Source organism: Pinus tabuliformis, chromosome 9 (genome assembly GCF_031772625.1).
Source record: "Pinus tabuliformis cultivar Carrire ecotype Pingquan chromosome 9, CPIR1, whole genome shotgun sequence".
Taxonomy (NCBI): Eukaryota; Viridiplantae; Streptophyta; class Pinopsida; order Pinales; family Pinaceae; genus Pinus; species Pinus tabuliformis.
Window position 1 is genome coordinate 1,045,184,141 of NC_142307.1, and position 19,118 is coordinate 1,045,203,258.

General features: G+C 42.0%; 1 protein-coding gene across 2 annotated transcripts in view; it reads right to left on the reverse strand.

The window, feature by feature from the left end:
* The window catches only part of LOC149152269 (rhodanese-like domain-containing protein 9, chloroplastic), a 327,951-nt gene that overhangs the window by 195,653 nt on the left and 113,180 nt on the right, over positions 1-19,118 (reverse strand). The window lies entirely within an intron of this gene.

Genomic DNA, 19,118 nt, shown 5'->3' on the forward strand with positions numbered 1-19,118 from the left:
TTAGTTTAGATTAGATTAAATTTTTCATTTAGGATTTTAGATTTAAAATTTTATAAAAAAATATATAAAAATTAAAAAATATTTTGAAAAAGCTTAGTTCGAAAATTCTTTTTTTGGAGTTTCTTGTGGTATTTATGTTCCATGGCTAAATGCATTTAAATGTTCATTCTGAAGTTAGCTATGTAAGTGATAACTGGTTAGCATTTGAAATTACGTGGTTATTTCAAGCATTTAATCCTTCGAATTTTAATTGTTGGAATATCGTTATTGAGTTTTAATTGTTGGATCACTATTAAAGCATTGTGCGTTTATCGATTATCTTGCATTGCTTGAGTTATCTGATAGTAAATGATTGTTAATGAGTTCATCTTTCTGCAGCATTTGATAGATAATCATTCAGCCATTAACTCTATAAGGAACTGGTCTATTCACTTAATAAAATCAATTAAGTGCTTGTTTTCCCTCGTGTCTCCCAACCCAACTGGTCCACAGTTGGTCATCTATTGTCCCATAGGGTCTACCCCCCTTAGCCGCGGGAGACAGGCTTAAACAGAGAGATCGGGGATCAAGGTGACAGCCCCCGGTCTGAGCGTTGTCATGACAATCTGTGCAACAATATTTTTGGCGCCGTTGCCGGGGACGGAGTTTTTCTGTCCTTGGCGTTTCAACGACATTCATATTCTCATTTCTCATCATTCTTTCATCTTTCTCATCTCTCATTTGATCTAGCAGAGTCAAAAAATTTTGGCATCATCTCCTTTTTTACGCCATTCATTAGCTTGTCAAACGGCCAACATTCTTTGGCGTCTTTTGATCTTTTCATCACCCCATCTTTCGTCATATCAGCAACTACTCTTCAGTTCGTTTCTTGTTTGGGTGGCGACTCCATCTCTTTTCATTTATTTTTCCCAAACAAGAAGCCTCTCCCATATCAGCTTGTTTGTTACTTTTTGGATCATAGAATTAGATTCATTGTTCAAGTGGCGACTCCACTTCTTTCATTTCTTACTTTTCTTGAGCAGAAATCTCTTTCTATCATCCATTTGATCCCTTATTATTCATCATGGATTATTCGTTTAAACCGTGTCATTTTACTGATGTTCACCATGATATTGCGGAGGTGGCCATTTCTAAATTACATGTGTTCTCGGGTGGTGATTCAATCACTGTTAAAAAGCATCTAGGGTGGTTTACTCGTATAATGATCATGTATTCTAGATTTCCTCAGTATAATCATGAAGATGTCAAAATGCGTCTATTTGTCCTTTCTTTAGAAGATGATGCTTTGAATTGGTTTAATAGTTGTCCTGAAGATTCTTTCACTTCTTTACAAGACATTGTCGATACTTTTAAAGATAGATATGTTGATCCAGATAGCTCGCCTTGTGCCCCTAAAATTTTGCAACAGAATGAAAGTAATTTTATAAAAGGTCCAGTTGTCGATGAAAGATTTCAAGAGAATGCTTCATATCAAAATTTGCCATCCACCTGTACCATTGCAGATCATAGTGGAAAAGCAGGAACAAATTGTAAAAACAGTGTTGACAATGAAAAGGAAGATCATAAGCAAATTATACAAGAACTAATGCTACTGGTAAGAAATATGGAGATAAATCAAACTAATTACGCCAATGATGTGAGAACTTTATGCACCCACCTAGAAAAGCGTAATAGGGAGATGGAGATCATGCAAAATCAACATAGTAAGGAAATTGAGGCCATGAAGATTAATCATGACACAGAAATTAGTTTTATGCAAAGTAAGTTATCAGGCTTAGAGGAAAATATGACAACCATGAAAGCTAATCAGATATGTCTTCAGAATAAGTTACTGACCATGGAGGAAGACCATGCCAGGGAAATCAGTGCTATAAAGGTTGAGCACTCTAGTCAGATAGATGCCATTACAATACAGGTACATAAATTTCAACAGCGGTTAGAGGATGAAAGAAACCAAGGAACATCAATAGATCAGGAGCCTCCCTATCTGTTACAGCAAGCTCCATCTTGTTATGAGGTTCTTTGTTCCATTGAAGGTGACCTGGATAGAGGGGAAATTAATAATCAGATTGATGATCACACGGTTAATCCACCAGTCATAGAAGGTTAAGTTATAACTCATGGAACTTATGAGGTTGATCCATCATCCTTGACAGGGCAAATGCAGAATGAAGAAAGACATGTCACGCATATCTTACATACTTCATCTGAGAGCTTTGAAACAGAAAGTCCCACGTTAGCAGTGATACAGCCTGCCACAAAGAAAAGGCACAAGAGAAAGAAAATGAGAAGAAGATTTGATGCATCAGATGGCCGCGAGCAGCTTGATTTTCAGATAGGAAAAGTCCTACCATATGCAGAATTGGACATGGCACATCCGACAAGCAGCCGACAGATTTGCCTGAAAGCAGGCAAATGCTCAAGTATACACTATATTGAACACATCTGATGTCATGGGGCATCCTTTGTATTGTATTTCTAACCCTACTCCTTGTCATTTCAGCATTTTATTTCTGTTTTAGGATTAGATTTACTTTACTAGATAGTTAATAAATGAAGAGCTTATATCTTTCCTGTGCTTAATGTTATATGATGATTTTTGAATGGACGCTACTTATTTTTGGTTGTGTTGCTTGGGTGCAGATTCTGGATTCTCACATTCCTACAGTGCAGCAACGTATCCCCAAGTGGAGCCAGATGTTGACCACTACGTGTCAACTACCCATAGCAGTACACCCCCTTTTTCGCAAAAGGGATAGCGCTTGAGCGACGTGTCCGTGCCTGTCATCATCAGCCTGATCATATCGTTTTGTAAACCCAATCTGCATGTATAAATTGTAAATAATCTTAGCAGAGTTGAGTCATGTATGTAAATTGCCTAGGTGGACCTAATTTTCTAGTGATAATCTACATTCCAGAAGGTTTTTTGTCTCGTCGATCCATGATCGGCAGAGTTTTCCTTCAACCTAACCCAAAGCCGGAATGAATTTTGTCATTAGAATCTTAGGGGAATCCTAGTGCGTTGATCTGTTAGATTATATTTGGTCGCAGAACTGAGTGGTCTATGAGGGTCTATGTCAAATGGGTTTTCCCCTTTGAGATGTAAAATTGTAGAAGTCATGATGTAAAGTGTCTTTAGGGTTAGAAAATGTTTTAATCCCCTCATAAGTCCTAAGTCCTAGGTCCTAGATGATTTTTCCAAAGGCTAAGTTCGAGGATCCAAAAAATAAAAATTAATTAATTAAAAAATAAATAAAAATAATAATAAAGTAAAATAAAATTTAAAAAAAGAAATAATAAAAAAATTAGAAAATAATAAAATAATAATAAGTCAAATTTTTGAGTAAATAAATGCAAAATTTTAATCTTTTAACATATTAAAATGCATTTAAAAAATTCGACGGATGAGATTAAAAGAAATCTTGATCCTCATCGACGGTCGAGATTAGTTTAACATGGATCACTCGAACTAGCTGTTGGGAATTTTTCCTTTAAATAGGGTGCTAGGGGTCATTTGAGATCAGATTTAATCTGAGAGTCTGGTGCTAAAGAAAGCTCTCTTGTAGTCATTTTTGTGCAATAAAAAAAGACTTTGAGGTTAAAAATCTTGCTGGTGTTACTCTTCTGAAAATGCTGTAAGATTGTTTTATTTTTTCTGCATAATTTTATTTTCAGTCATCGATTATAGCTTGATGAAGATTGATTCAGGCACAGGTATCTTGTCTGATCTTTGGGGTTTGAATGATAGTTTAGATTCTGAAATATAATGGCAGGTATCTCCATTTGATCTGGATTTCATTATTGTTTTCTCCCTCTATGTTAATGATTGATTTTAAGCTGTGCAGGAAATCTTAATTTTGAGTTTACCGAGCGTTAGAGGAAGTTCTCGGCTGAACTAGCCAACTCCCGGATTGCGTTTTCTGAAAGAGCCAAGCCAGTGTTAATCCCGGGCTTATCATCTGAAATTTTTTATGAATGCATGCAGGGTTTTTCTGGAGCATCTCACATTAAATTAAAATTCTGAAAATACTTATGTGGCATAACGAGAAATCTCGCTATTTTAGAGCCTGCAATCTGTAAATACTGTAATTATTTAGCTGGTTTTTTTGGGTTTTAGTTTCCTTTTTTGCACATTTTGTTTTTGGGTGTTTCGTGTTTTGCTATAGCAGGTTGCAGGTCTAAGAAGAAATTTTGTGGGAAGCCAGATCTGGCCCCAGAAACTAGGCTTTGCAGGTGTATCATTTCTGCAGTTTAGGATTTTAAATTTTTTGTTTATCTGAAGGTGACCTTACATGAGTTTCAAATAACAAATCTGAACCTGAGCATATAAATTTTATTCAGAAGTCTTTGAGGGTTTCACTGCTAAATTTTAAGCAGAAATATAATCTGGAAATTTCTGGGTTTTTATTTGGCCATTTTATTTTCTGCTGCCTAGGGCTTTTTGCGATTTTGTTGAAGAAATTTCAAAATTTTGATGAAATTTTTGTAGCCAGCATCCTCTTCATTGTTCGATCTTTTCTCTGTTGGCGGCTATCAAGATTGCACATCTATCCATTGGTGCTCCTCACGCTATCCAAATCAACAAAGTTGCTGCCATTAATCAAATCATCAAATCAGCGAATCAACATTGCTACCCAGATCAACAAATCTTCACGCTTCTGCCTGTGTCCATCATCGAAGCTGCCACTCCAAAATCGTATTTCGCTATCCAAGTTGCTCATTGCCTACAAAAAACGATGCCAGATCTGTGTGCCTCTCATTACTCCACGCACCTGCAAAACAAATAACTGCTGCCGTATTCCATCTCCAACCTGCACGTAGCCCGCAGGAATCTCAAACAGCAAACCCTTCTCCCGCCGTACCTGCAGCAGCAAAACATTCGACTTCATTGTATATGTGTTAGTTCTTTTTTAGGTTTGGGTCTGTATACATTTCGATTTTCATGTTTAGTGTTAGCGTGAATTTTATTTCAAGTTCATATAATTAAAATTCAGTACTTTGATTTCTTTTTAGAATTATGATTTGATTATTTTTATTTTTTATATAGTTTAGAAATTAATTAGCTTTGTTTATTTTAAGTTTTAGTTTCAAGTTTAATTTTGTTTTAATTTAAAAAAGAAAAGAAAAGAAAAAAATTGATTTTCTTTTTTTAGATTCTCTGTTAGTTTCAAGTTTAATTTTGTTTTAATTTAAGAAAAAAAATAAAAAATAAAAATAAAAAATTCATATAAAAATCCTAAATGATTTAAAAAATACAAAAAGTTCCTTCATGGTTTTAGGTTTAAAATTTCATACAAAAAAACAAAAAAGGGCATAAAAGGCATAAAAAGTTTTCTTTAGATTAGACTTTGATTTTGTTAAGTTAGATCTTAGTTTTTTTTTAGAATTAGACTTTTGAGTTCATTTAACTTAGATTTTAGTTCTAGAATTAAAGTTTTGCTTTGGTTTTAGTTTTATTTCTTTTTAGTTTTGCTTAGGTTAAATTTTGAGTTCTAGAATTTTATATCATAAGAAACATAAAAAATAATAAAAAAATAAAAAATTCATAAAAAGTTAAAAATTTTCTTTTTAAGCTTTAGTTTAGATTAGATTAAATTTTTCATTTAGGATTTTAGATTTGACTTAAAATTTTATAAAAAAATAAAAAATATATAAAAATTAAAAAATATTTTGAAAAAGCTTAGTTCGAAAATTCTTTTTTTGGAGTTTCTTGTGGTATTTATGTTCCATGGCTAAATGCATTTAAATGTTCATTCTGAAGTTAGCTATGTAAAAGTGATAACTGGTTAGCATTTGAAATTATGTGGTTATTTCAAGCATTTAATCCTTCGAATTTTAATTGCTGGAATATCGTTATTGAGTTTTAATTGTTGGATCACTATTAAAGCATTGTGCGTTTATCGAATATCTTGCATTGCTTGAGTTATCTGATGGTAAATGATTGTTAATGAGTTCATCTTTCTGCAGCATTTGATAGATAATCATTCAGCCATTAACTCTATAAGGCACTAGTCTATTAACTTAATAAAATCAATTAAGTGCTTGTTTTCCCTCGTGTCTCCCAACCCAACTGGTCCACAGTTGGTCATCTATTGTCCCATAGGGTCTACCCCCCTTAGCCGCGGGAGACAGGCTTAAACGAAGAGATCGGGGATCAAGATGATAGCCCCCAGTCTGAGCGTTGTCATGACAATCTGTGCGACAACAGGGCCAATGCCGGATCCAGAATTGATGGTGAGAAGAACCCTAAACGTAGTCTTAGAAGACTGGGAGGTGTTTGTCTAGAGAATACTAGGCAGGGCGACCCTTCCAGATTATGAGGAAATGTGGGTTAATCTTCGCCAAGAAGAGATCAGAAGGTTGACCAAAGTGGGAAGCAGCGGCAAGGAGGTCAGAATCAAGAAGGAGAAGGAGGAGGATGCTACCCTAGCAACTGAGGGAAAGCAGAAGAAACGGAAGAAGAAGGACCTCTCCAAGGTCAAATGCTTCCACTGTGGGGAGTTGGGTCATTATGCGACCTAGTGTCCAAGGAAGAAGAGTAAGGGTGAGGCCTCCGAGACCAAGACAGTGCCAGTAAGGGCAGAGAAGGAAGTGGAGACAAATGATGATTGTGCCATGACTACTCATGTGCCACTTCAAAAGAAGTGGGGAGACATCGAGCTATAGTCATGCAAACTACAGGCGATGAGGGGCAGGATCCTCGAGGTACCCAACCTCTTTGATTAGATCTTGCTACGGGAGCCCCGAGGAGGAGTAGCAGTACTGGCGATGTCAGTAGAGACAGATGTGGATGGAGCGACAAAGGGAGCTACAGTGTAGGATTCCAAGGACAGCGTGAGGCTAGCAGGCTACAACAGTGCGAGAGGCACGGGAGTGTTGCACCAGTGCAGGATGGCACAGAGAGGTGTGCAAAGGTGTGAGATGCACAGAGTTTTTGCAGCAGTGCAGAGGTCAGAGAGGGAGCACTTGTCAGTGACAGAGGAAGCTTCAGTGTCAGGAGTGTTTCTAGCCTGACGGAGATGTCAGAGTTGGGAGATTAGTTACTTACTTCTCAGTAACTGAGTTGCAGTGTAGCAGTTAGCAGTGGTAATGCTATGGGAGCACGATGTAGCATGATCAGAGGGGTTGCAGTGCAGATGCAGCAGTGGCAGTGGCAGAGCCATGGGCAGCAGCATGGATGCAGAGGGAGTTGCAATATAGATGCAGCAGTGGAAGTGGAAGGGCCATGGGTAGCAGTACATGATGCAGCAGTGCAGAGGATGTTGGGAAGCAGGCCTAGCATCAGCACAGGGACCGATGCCGGATGATCAGAGTGATGGTCATTGAGGAGTATTACTAGAGCACAGTCCTCGCTAAGAGGGAATGTTGATTTGGAGTAGCATCAGATGCGCTCTAACCACGAAAATTGGTGGAGAGACTAAGGCACATGAGATCTCCAATACCCAGAAAGGGTTTGGGCAGATTCTCAACAGTTTGGGAGATATTAAATAATTAATATTTTTAATGGAGTCCCTAAGTCTAAACTTAGGGAAATTAAAATATTAATGTGAATTAATATAAAACTGTGTTAGAATGGTCCAAAAGTCATGGATCAAGCCAAATCTAATCTTAGCCGTCGATTAGGGACTTAATCTCGACCATTCATTTGTCAACGAAAAAAGTATAAGAGGAGGCTTGAGGATCACTTTGAGAACACACCAAGAGATCAAGATTTCAACTTTCTGGGGGTGGGTTTGCTGAGAAAGTTGAGAGAGTGATCAGAGTTGCAGCTGAGTGGCAATGAATACAGAACCAGAGAGGCAGAGATAGCACTGGGAGTATCAGCACAGTAGCTGGAGAGAGGGACGCAGGAGCAGCCAAGGGTTCACGCAAAGCCAGCTAGGGCTCACACAGAGCCAACCAGGAGTTGTGTAGTGCTTCAGAGGGCTAGCGTGGGTGACGCAGAGGGCCAAAGGGCTGACACAGTGCCTACAGAGGCTGACGCAGGCCAAGCCGGAGTGACGTTGGGCTAATGCTAGGCGAGAGAGAGGCTGGCGCTGGGGTTCCGTGGGGCAGATTGGAGTTGTGGAGCTACCGAAGTGTTTATCCAGGGTTTCAGCCGGAATATCTGCTTCCGAGTAGAGAGGTACTACTACCGAGATTTTTCTTTGTTGGGTGAGCTGGATTTGGCACTCAGATTGTATTTTGAAACTGCTTAATAAATCAAACCCTCAGATAGTTGCACTGGTTTTCCCGCATTGGGTTTTTCTGGGGACATTAGTCAAAAAACATCGGTGTCACTTGTGTGCTTGTTTCTATTTCCTTCAGTTGATGATCTGTAATATCCCGTTTCAGAGATATTTCCCCCAAACCCCAGAAACTCCAACCAAATACGCACAAATGATATAATAACTGGGAAACTCGAAATGATAAAAATAATAGTGGTGCAACATATAATAATGTGAACATGAAATATAAGCAGATACTCGAGAAATGCAGAGAGAAATGCTAAGCCATTTTATTATACTGAGTAATAGAATGAGTACAGGAGGTGATCAGAAAGATGGCACCTCAACTTGCACAAGGCAAGTGAAGAAATACACTCAGAATAGCAAAGGAATGGCCTCTCTCTGAACTGCATCCAAGCTGCTGGAGAATTGTCGTGCTGCTGCTGCTACTGGAAATAAAATGAGGATTTGGAGTTGTTCCCCTCCTCAGAAAATGCTGAAACTCTGGAATCGGACTCTACTCAAGAAACCCAAAAAAACCCAGAAAGCTTTTCTGAAATAGTCGACCCCCGAAAATCGCCCCCTTGAGGACCCACGTAATCCCTCAAGGCTTTGCGCTGCCACTGAAATAAACCCACCAAAACTCTGCCTGAATCTCAGCCAAAATCCTCCAATATGCAAGGGCCGATCTCCCGCTCAATCTCCCAACACAAATCCCCCTGCAAAACCTCAATCCAGAACTCCTGCCAGAATGAACTACGTCATCCCTCTCAAGACTGCGGAGTCATCCAAGATGCTCAATCCTCCTACCAAAATGCTGATGAAACTACTGCAAAATTACTGATGGAAATACCTTGCCCGAGCAGGCACTCGAAGTCCCCCAGGGCTAAGGGTGAGATCTCCGAACGGAGACACTCAATGCACTAAACAGTGTTGCAGACTAGCTAAACAGCCAGTGTGCTCTAAGTCGAAGTGACTAGCTCAAATGCACATAATCAAATGACAAAATGAGAAGGCTCGCTCTCCTTTATAGCATTGGCCTCTCTCCATCCCAAGGCTCACTTCCTCCAACGTAATCCCCTCTTGCCACGTGTTCCTTGTCCATCTATGCAGTCCCTCCATGTGTCTGCGTGGGTCCCATCTCTACGTGGTCCTTTGGCCCCCTTGGCTCCCCTTTAAGTCACAACGTTGTGCTACTAGGAAGTGACTTTTATTCTAATAGTGAGTTATGTCACCCTTTACTCACCTTTTTATTCATAACTAAAAGTAAATATAGAAGGCAAAATTGAGCAAAATGGAATATTCCAATTAGCTATAGCTAATTAGGAATATTACATTCTCCCTCGGCAAAATGTTGCTTGTCCTCAAGCAACTGAAGTGATGGATGCTGCAAAATTTTCTCGCTCTCACAAGTGGCATCCTCATCCAGTAAATTCTTCCACCTCACCAAGAATTCCCGGTCCATCCTACTTCGCAACTGCCTCTCCCTAGAATCAATAATAGCCTCTGGCTGCAACACCAAATGCCCCTCATCATCTATGGGTGGTAGCTCGTCTGTCACTGTCACCTGCTGCCCCAACGCCTTCTTCAGGCATGATACATGAAAAATGTTATGAATCTTGCTGCCTTGGGGCAGCTCCAACTCATATGCAACCTGTCCAATCCTGCGTATCACCCTGTATGGTCCATAAAAGCGGGGCTTGAGCTTCTCAGCCCCCTTCTACTTCAGTGACGACTGTCGGTATGGCTATAATCATAGGTAGACCAAGTCCCCTACCTCAAATTGTCTCTCCACCCGACCCCTGTCAGCATATAGCTTTTGCTGGTTCTGCGTTGTAGCCATATTGTCCTTGAGAGCTCGGAGAATATCCTGACTCTCTTGGATCCAAATCTTGGCTCTCGGAGCCTTGCTATCACCAAACATCACGTCAGCAAAAGACAAAGGATGATATCCATACAAAGCATAGAATGGTGACATACCAATGGACATGTGATGTGTAGTGTTGTAGCAGTACTCCCCCAGATGCAGCCATCTCAGCCATGCTCGCTGCTGCCCACTGACATAGTTACGCAAGTAGCCCTCCAGCCACTTGTTAACTATCTTTGTCTGCCCGTCCGTCTGTGGGTGATAACTGGTACTCAATGTCAACTCCGTCCCCACCAACCGAAAAAGCTCCTGCCAAAACCCGCCCATGAAACGTTTGTCCCTGTCACTGACGATGGTCTTAGGAAGACCATGTAGCCTGAAGACCTCTCTAAAGAATAGCTCGGCCACCTGTGCTGTTGTGTAGTGTGCAGATATGGCAAAAAAATGTGTGTACTTTGTCAGTGGATCAACGACGACAAAGATACAATCCTTGCCCTGTACCACGGGCAACCCTGTGATGAAGTCCACCGAAATAAACTCCCATTTCCCCTCCGAAATGGGAAGAAGCTGCAATAAACCTGCGGGATGGCTCATCTCCCCCTTGTTCCTCTGGCAAACATCGCACTCCCGGATATGCTGGAGTATGTCCTCCTTGAGGCCCTTCCATGAGAACCTCTCTCTAATGGCCCTGTAGGTTTTGGTAAACCCCTGATGGCCTGCCAATGGTGAATCATGTGACGCCTGCAGTATCTTCTTGAGCTGAGATCTCTCAGTCAAGAAGATCTGGTCCCTGTAGTAGATGATCTCATCGACCACCCTGTACCTGTCATCCGCCACCTGCCCATCTAGAACCTCACATGCAAATCTGTCCTTGGAGTACTCTACTAAGAGTCGAGCCCTCCAGTCTGCGTCCAAGCTCATAAGGGACAACGTGGCTGGCCTACGGGAAAGGGCATCTGCGACCACATTGTTCTTACCCTTGACATACTCAATGTCAAAGTCATACGCTTGGATCTTACTGATCCACTTCTGCTGCCTCTCATGTAGCTGCTTCTGCTCCAAAAAGAACCTGAGGCTATTGTGATCAGTCCTCACCCTGAACCTGTTACCCACTAAATACTGCCAGTACTTGGCCATTGCATGCATGATGGCCAGCATCTCCTTGTCGTATATAGAATACAACCTCTCATGCGAAAGGAGCTTCCGGCTCTCAAAAGCTATAGGGTGACCTCCCTGCATCAATACCACACCGATCCCCTCTCCCGACGCATCACACTCCAAAACGAATGGCTGCGTAAAATTTGGCAATGCAAGCACTGGGCAGCTGCTCATAACCTCCTTGAGCCTGTCAAAGGCTCGCTGCGCTGTATCCGTCCAACTGAATGCCCCCTTCCTCGTCAAATCTGTCAGGGGTGCAGCAAGCTGTGAGAAAACCTTGACGAACTTTCGGTAGTAGGTACAAATGCCAATGAACCCCGAAGTTCTGTCACGTTCCTCGGCTCTAGCCAATCTCTGATGGCCCTGATCTTCTCCTCGTGGACCCTCACTCCGTCCACCCCTATGATGTGTCCCAAGTATAACATCTCCGTCAACCAAAACTCACACTTGGAGAGCTTTGCATAGAACTGCAGATGCGCAATACTGTCTCAATGTGCTGGAGATGCTCCTCCCAAGTCTTGCTGTAAATGAGGATATCATCAAAGAATACCAACACAAACTTCCTTAAGTGACTGTGGAAGATGTGATTCATGCAATACTAAAATGTAGCTGGGGCGTTGTTTAGCCCGAAGGCATCACCAAAAACTCAAAGTGCCCGTAGTGACACCTGAAGGCGGTCTTGGGAATGTCCTGCTCCCTCACGCGAATCTGATGGTACCCAGATCTCAAATCAACCTTTGAGAAAAACCATGCTCCCCTCAACTCGTCCATCAACTCATCGATCCTGGGTATGGGGTACCTGTTCTTCAGGGTCTTCTTGTTCAGGGCCCTATAGTCAATGCACATCCTCAATGCGTCGTCCTTCCTCTTCACCAACACCACGGAAGAAGCAAAAGGACTCGTGCTCAGCCGAATGTGCCCAAGAGCTAGCAACTCCTGAATGGCCCGCTCAATCTCATCCCGATAGGCCTTGGGATGCCTATAGGGGGTAGTAATCACTGCCTGTATGCCCTGCTCAAGCTCAATGGTGTGCTCAAACCCCCGGTCCGGTGGCTATCTCGGCAAAATCTCCCCAAACACTATGGCATACCGGTCAAGGATGGACTGTATCTCTGTATGTATTGTTTTCCCTGTAGTCCCTTCCTCTGATGCACGCAGCTCCACTGCCCACTCTACATCTCCCTTCCAGAAGACTGCCTCCATTCGATGAGCCAAAACAATCTGAGGCGGATATGTGTGTTGTCCCCGTATCTTCTCATGCCTTCTTGTCTTCTCATCATCCCACTCCATCTCTAGGGTCTTCCAATCTATCGTGACTTTCCCTAGAGTGATAAGCCACTGAACACCCAGTATCATGTTGGTGTCTGAAATATCGACCACGAAAAATTGGTCAATCAATGTATAGGTTCCCATCGTCATTGATAGCTCTAGAACATAACGAGCACACATCATGGTCTGATCTCCTGGGACCAAAATTGAAAACCCATCGAAGCTCTCTGTCTATATACTACTCCACTCAACCATCTGTGCATCGATGAAGTTGTGGGTTGCCCCACTGTCAACCAAGACTGATACTCGCTGGCCATGTACTGTCCCCTGTATGTGCAGCGTCAAATACTTGGGAACTCCTCGCAAAGCTGCAAGGGCCCCTCTGGTAGGTGCAAAAGCTGCACCACCTACTGCTGGCGGTGGAGGTGGTAAAGGACCCTGCATGGCATGACTATCTCCTGCCTCCACGTCATCCTCCTCATCCTCTTCCCCGCTGCTCTCGGAGAAGACCTCAATAAAATGTGCTTTGCTAGCAGCACATCTATGTCCCGGTGCCCACGACTCCTGACAGGTGAACCACAACCGCTTCTTCTTCAACTCCCTCATGGCATCATCGTCAATCTGTACTCGTCCTGGATTCCCCTTCGAAGGCGGAATCCTCACATCCTTCCCCTTAGGCTGAAAAGCCTGTCGCTGGGGGTAAGGTGTCCGGGTCCTGGGTAAGACATCCTGTAAGTCCCGGGTCTTGCTAACAACATCCTAGAGTGTGGTTGGTCTAGCGGATCTGACTAGACCCCGAAGTGGCTCTGCTAACCCCTCAACATACATGTAGACCCTCCATGCCGTGGATAGATCTGGCACCATCACTGAAACCCTCAAAAAGTCTGCAATGTAGGTCTCTAGGCTCCCTGTCTGTTTGAGCCTCGTCAGCTCAACAAAGTGTTGTTTTGTATCCCTCCGGTCGAACCTCTCCATCAATCTCCTAGTGAACTCAGCATACGTCGTCACTGTGGAATGCCCGAGTGTAACCATCCCATGGAACCACCAACCCTGGGCCTCACCATCCAAATGTAATGTCGCCACCTTGATGGCCTCTGTCTCCAACATCTGGTTAAGCTGGAAGTAAATGTCCAGCTTCTCCACCGAAGACTTTGTCGAACTGTTTGATGAACCATCAAACGTAGGCAAGTGGAATCTACTAGCTGCACGGTGGGTGTCACCATCATGATAATGCCGGTAGCCTCTGTGATGGTCGCGGGGTCTACTATCCCGCTGGAGTTGGAAAAAGTCTCTGAATGAGAGAGCCTCCCTGAACTCCTGCCCATAGGCCTGGTACTGTGCAAAATAATTGCCCATATGACCGGGCTCTGCCTCTTGCTGGGCTCCGGCCCCCGTGTCTGCCCCTAAGAAAGTGGGCATGGTAGAGCGTGTGGGGGCATGTGAGGCCACCTGATGAGTAGTATCACGCTGCTTAGGCAAATGGTGGGATGAACCCGATCCCTCACCAACCTGGAAAACCCGTGGGCTCTCACGCTGTCTAGCCTCTACTGCCGTGAATCTCTGCCCCATCACCTCAATCTGCCTCGACAGATCCTGTACTGATTTGAGGAGCATGTCCGCAAATCTCTTCCCGTCCTCATCTACCATCGGATTCTCCAGCTCTGCGTCCACCACAGGCTCCTTCTATTCTGCATCCACCACAGGCTCCTCCTATTCTGCTTCCACCACCGGAACAGTCTCCCTCTCCGTAAGTGTTCTCCAACCTACGCCCAGTGTCTCTGTATCTCCTACCTCTATAACAGATGTAGGGCTTTTCCTCCGGTGTCATAGATTGCTAGCTCCACAGGCTGAGCTAGATCTATGCTCTGAAACCACTGTGATATCCCGTTTCAGAGATATTTCCCCCAAACCCCAATAACTTCAACCAAATACGCACAAATGATATAATAACCGGGAAACTCGAAATGATAAAAATAACAGTGGTGCAACATATAATAATGTGAACATGAAATATGAGCAGATACACGAGAAATGCAGAGAGAAATGCTAAGCCATTTTATCATACTGAGTAATAGAATGAGTACAGGAGGTGATCAGAAAGATGGCACCTCGACTTGCACAAGGCAAGTGAAGAAATACACTCAAAATAGCAAAGGAATGGCCTCTCTCTGAACTGTGTCCAAGCTGCTGGAAAACTGTTGTGCTGCTGCTACTACTGGAAATAAAATGAGTATTTGGGGCTGTTCCCCTCCTCAAAAAATGCTGAAACTCTGGAATCGGGCTCTACTCAAGAAACCCAGAAAAACCCAAAAAGCTTTTATGAAATGGTCAACCCCCGAAAATCGCCCCCTTGAGGACCCACGCAATCCCTCAAGGCTCTGCGCTGCCATTGAAATAAACCCACCAAAAATCTACCTAAATCTCAGCCAAAATCCTCCAATATGCAAGGGCTGATCCCCTGCTCAATCTCCCAACACAAATCCCCCTGCAAAACCTCAATCCAGAACTCCTGCCAGAAAGAACTGCGTCATCCCTCTCAAGACTGCGCAGTCATCCAAGATGCTCAATCCTCCTGCCAAAATGCTGATGAAACTACTGCAAAATACTGATGGAAATACCTTGCCCGAGTAGGCACTCGAAGTCCCCCGGGGCTAAGGGTGAGATCTCCGAACGGAGACACTCAATGCACTAAACAGTGCTGCAGACTAGCTAAACAGCCAGCGTGCTCTAAGTCGAAGTGACTAGCTCAAATGCACATAATCGAATGACAAAATGAGGAGGCTCCTCTCTCCTTTATAGCATAGGCCTCTCTCAATCCCACGGCTCACTTCCTCCAACGTAATCCCCTCTTGCCACATGTTCCTTGTCCATCTGCGCAGTCCCTCCATGTGTCTGCGTGGGTCCCATCTCTGCGTGGTCCTTTGGCCCCCTTGGCTCCCCTTTAAGTCACAACGTTGTGCTACTAGAAAGTGACTTTTATTCTAAAAGTGAGTTATGTCACCCTTTACTCACCTTTTTATTCATAACTAACTATAGAAGGCAAAATTGAGCAAAATCGAATATTCCAATTAGCTATAGCTAATTAGGAATATTACATGATCTATAATGTGTTGAGCATGCTTTTGTATTTATTTCCAGTATTTACATGGTAAATAACTTGTTAATTAATAGAACAAGTAGGTAGGAATAAATCAGTAAAGTGCATGAAGAGTTTCTAACGTGTCAAACTTAGAAATTCCAACAATTAGTTGCTTTGAGCACCGCCGAGGTCGAATATATTGCTGCTAGTATGGCCTCCTATTAAGTTGTTTCGCTGAGGAAGCTCTTTAGTGAGCTATTTGGGCATGTGTTGGATACCATCGTGATCTACAGTGACAACCAAAGTGGGATTCATCTTTCTGAGAACCCTGTGTTTCATGACCGCTCCAAGCATATTGATATCAGGTACCACTTTATCCGGGATATGGTACAATGGGGAGCAATAAGGCTCCATCGCATTGGGACTAATGAACAGGTCGTAGATATTCTTACGAAGCCCCTAGGTAAGGTCAAATTCTTAACCTTTCGTGAACGACTTGGAGTCGTGGAGAGACACTCTTATGAGAGTCCCATTTGAGTTGGATATTGAGCTCTAGGAGCTCCGGGGGGCTTGGGGGTACTTCTTGGAGCTATGAGTGACCATAAGGTGAGTGGTTCACCTTCCCTTAATGGTGATTTTTATATAGGGTCAGTGGATCACCTTCCCCTGTGATACCCCATGATGGTTGATATATGCATAGGATGAGTGGTTCACCTTCTCCTACGGCATATGAGCAGGATGAGTGGTTCACCTTCTCCTGCTGATACATCCAACCCATGCAGTCCGGGACTCATGGGAAGTACCTCTCATCTGACCAATGAATTGGGAAATGAGGATAGGGACCATAGTACTTACTACTACCAATGGACGCATCGTGTACTACCATACTCCCTATGCTAGGATGTTTGACATTGATCTGGGATCAATGTAGACTGACTTCGGGTTAGAGGAGAGTGGTATGATACAATCTTGATCATTTCTTCTTCATTATTTCTTCATGGTTCAGCAGAGCAGGGATGACAGAGATGGTACAGATTGACAGATGGTTTGACAAGTGGATTTCACCCTAGTTGAGAGGGAGTGTTAAAATTGGCAACTAGGGCCAAACTCCACCTTGGACAACTCATATGATGGAGATGATATTTTTATTGGATTCCTCTTTCCGAGAGGTGCAGGATTGATCTAAAGGTCATCTCATTCTGACAAGTAGAAATGGAATTATGAATTTATTTCTTCTATGGACAAATAGTCAAGGTCGGTGATAAGTCTAATGTAGGCTCATGAAGCCCAACAGATGTGTCTCTTCACCCTCAATGTTGTGTATAAATAGAAGAGGCATTTTCCTCATTTGAACACACATCTTTCTCTCTCTTCATCTGATTAGGTCTTACAAATCACAAGCAGCATGTTCTTCTCCACATGTGCGAAGGTTTGACTGGGCATTTATGTTCTCTGCATTGACCAAGTTGCAGCCAGCTTTGACCAGCGTTGACTGCAGCGACTTTGACCGCAACATTGACTGACTTTGACTGAGAATGTCAAGACTATTTTGGGCTGATTCAAACTGTCTTTGGAGGCGAAGTTGACTTGGTTTGACCGAGCTAATTTGGAGGAGAATTTTTGTTGGTTTGACCAACATTGACTTTCTGGTTACGGCATCCTATTGATTGTAGTTTGACTGGACTGTTTTACAATGACTGAGCAAGGAAATTTTGTATATTGTACTCTCTCTCTGCTAAACTTGAATAATAAGAAGATTTGATCAAAGGGTTTTCCCCACATTGGGGTTTTTTCCCAAGCATCCGCCAAATATTGTGTCCTCTTGTCTTGGCTTGTCTTTTGCTTATTGTTTATGTTCTATCTGTATTTATTGTCAACGTTAATGTGATTGCTAATATGGAAATTAATATTGGGCTAATAAAAAAATTGAAGTAAATTGCTCTAAAGCATAGAACATACCATTGTTATCTAAAATTAACAAGATGCCATATCTATCTTCATTTATGTACAAAAATGCATGTTTACATATCTTCCACAACTAATTTGGTATTTTGGATGGTATTTTTAATATAAATGCAATATCTATATATATATAATAGATGCTTTTGAGACGCTTTGCTTCCAAAAAATGTCCCCGCTTCTTGCAACAATGTGCCCAACTAATAGATCTCTAACACTCTTAGAAACTTAGGAAAACTAAGACATGGGTCTTTTTCTTCTATTTCTGTAGACCAAATTTGATGTACTGCATGTAGAAAGTTGAAAAGTTCTGCCCTTGTTGCGCAACCTAGAAGCCCTATGTATCATTTGACCATCTTTGACCACCTGTAAATACATCAAGCCTTCATTGTATGGATAAATTTCAACATACAATGTCATCTCCTCATTTATTTGAGGATTTTGGGACCAAGTTACTTTTTTACTTCTGGGACCACTTGCATCAGGAAACATGAACTATCTCAGGATATGTGAAATAATTTATTTTGTGAGACTTCCATGTTGAGAACTGTTTGAAGATTATTGTACCAAAGCCAAGGCCACATATAGACTCTATGACTCATAACCATGCAATAAGACATAGGTGCACCTTAACGCGGGTTGGATTGTCCCATACACCAATGATCACCCCTACATAAGCAAGGCTCCTCTAAAACAATGAGTCCCCACAAGACCCATCTAGAATCTCTCAATCCTATACAAGATAAAGAGACCAAAGACTTAAGCCCAAAAGGATAGACCATGGCCACCATCACAAGGCCTAACATACCCAAATACAAGGATGCACATGGTAATTACAAGGATTTAAACTTGTGGCCTTGGGCTTATAATGGTGATAATGCAATTTCAAAAAATGTGTGTGTACCCCTGCTAACAAGAGGGGTAACAAGAAGAAAAAGAACTAGTGAAGTCTTTCTTGCAGCATCCTTTTGCATAAGTTTAACACTAAATCATCAAGAAAATGCCCAAGTATAAGTAAATAAAATTCATATCAAACATGTAACTGTTCTTAGACCCATCACGAATGTAAAGACAAAACCTTAGAAAGATGCCATAAAATTCCTGACGTGAAGAGACACATTGACAATGACATTGCAAAATATATAAATGAGATTATATATATATATAGATATCATCAAACATTTGCCAAGGACTCAACAGCAACGGATCAACTCTAGCAGTTCCAAAATTCTAGATGCAGCTTGGTAACGAAGGGCAAAAACAAATGCCTACAAATATTTCATAACTAAATTATATCTGAAAAACACGTCCACTATTGGGTTAAATGAGGTACATGTATGGGACCCATGGATCAACTCTAGCAATTCCAAATTTCTATATGCAGCTTGGGAATGAAGGGGAAAACAAATGCCTGCAAATTTTTCAGAATTAAATTATATCTGCAAAACACGTCTACTAACGTGTAAAGTAAATGAATATTTCGAGACAAGGAAATATTATAAACAACTATATAAGCATAAAATATGTCATAAAAGTTGCATGGATCAATTGGATCAATTCCACTTTACTATCTACAAGG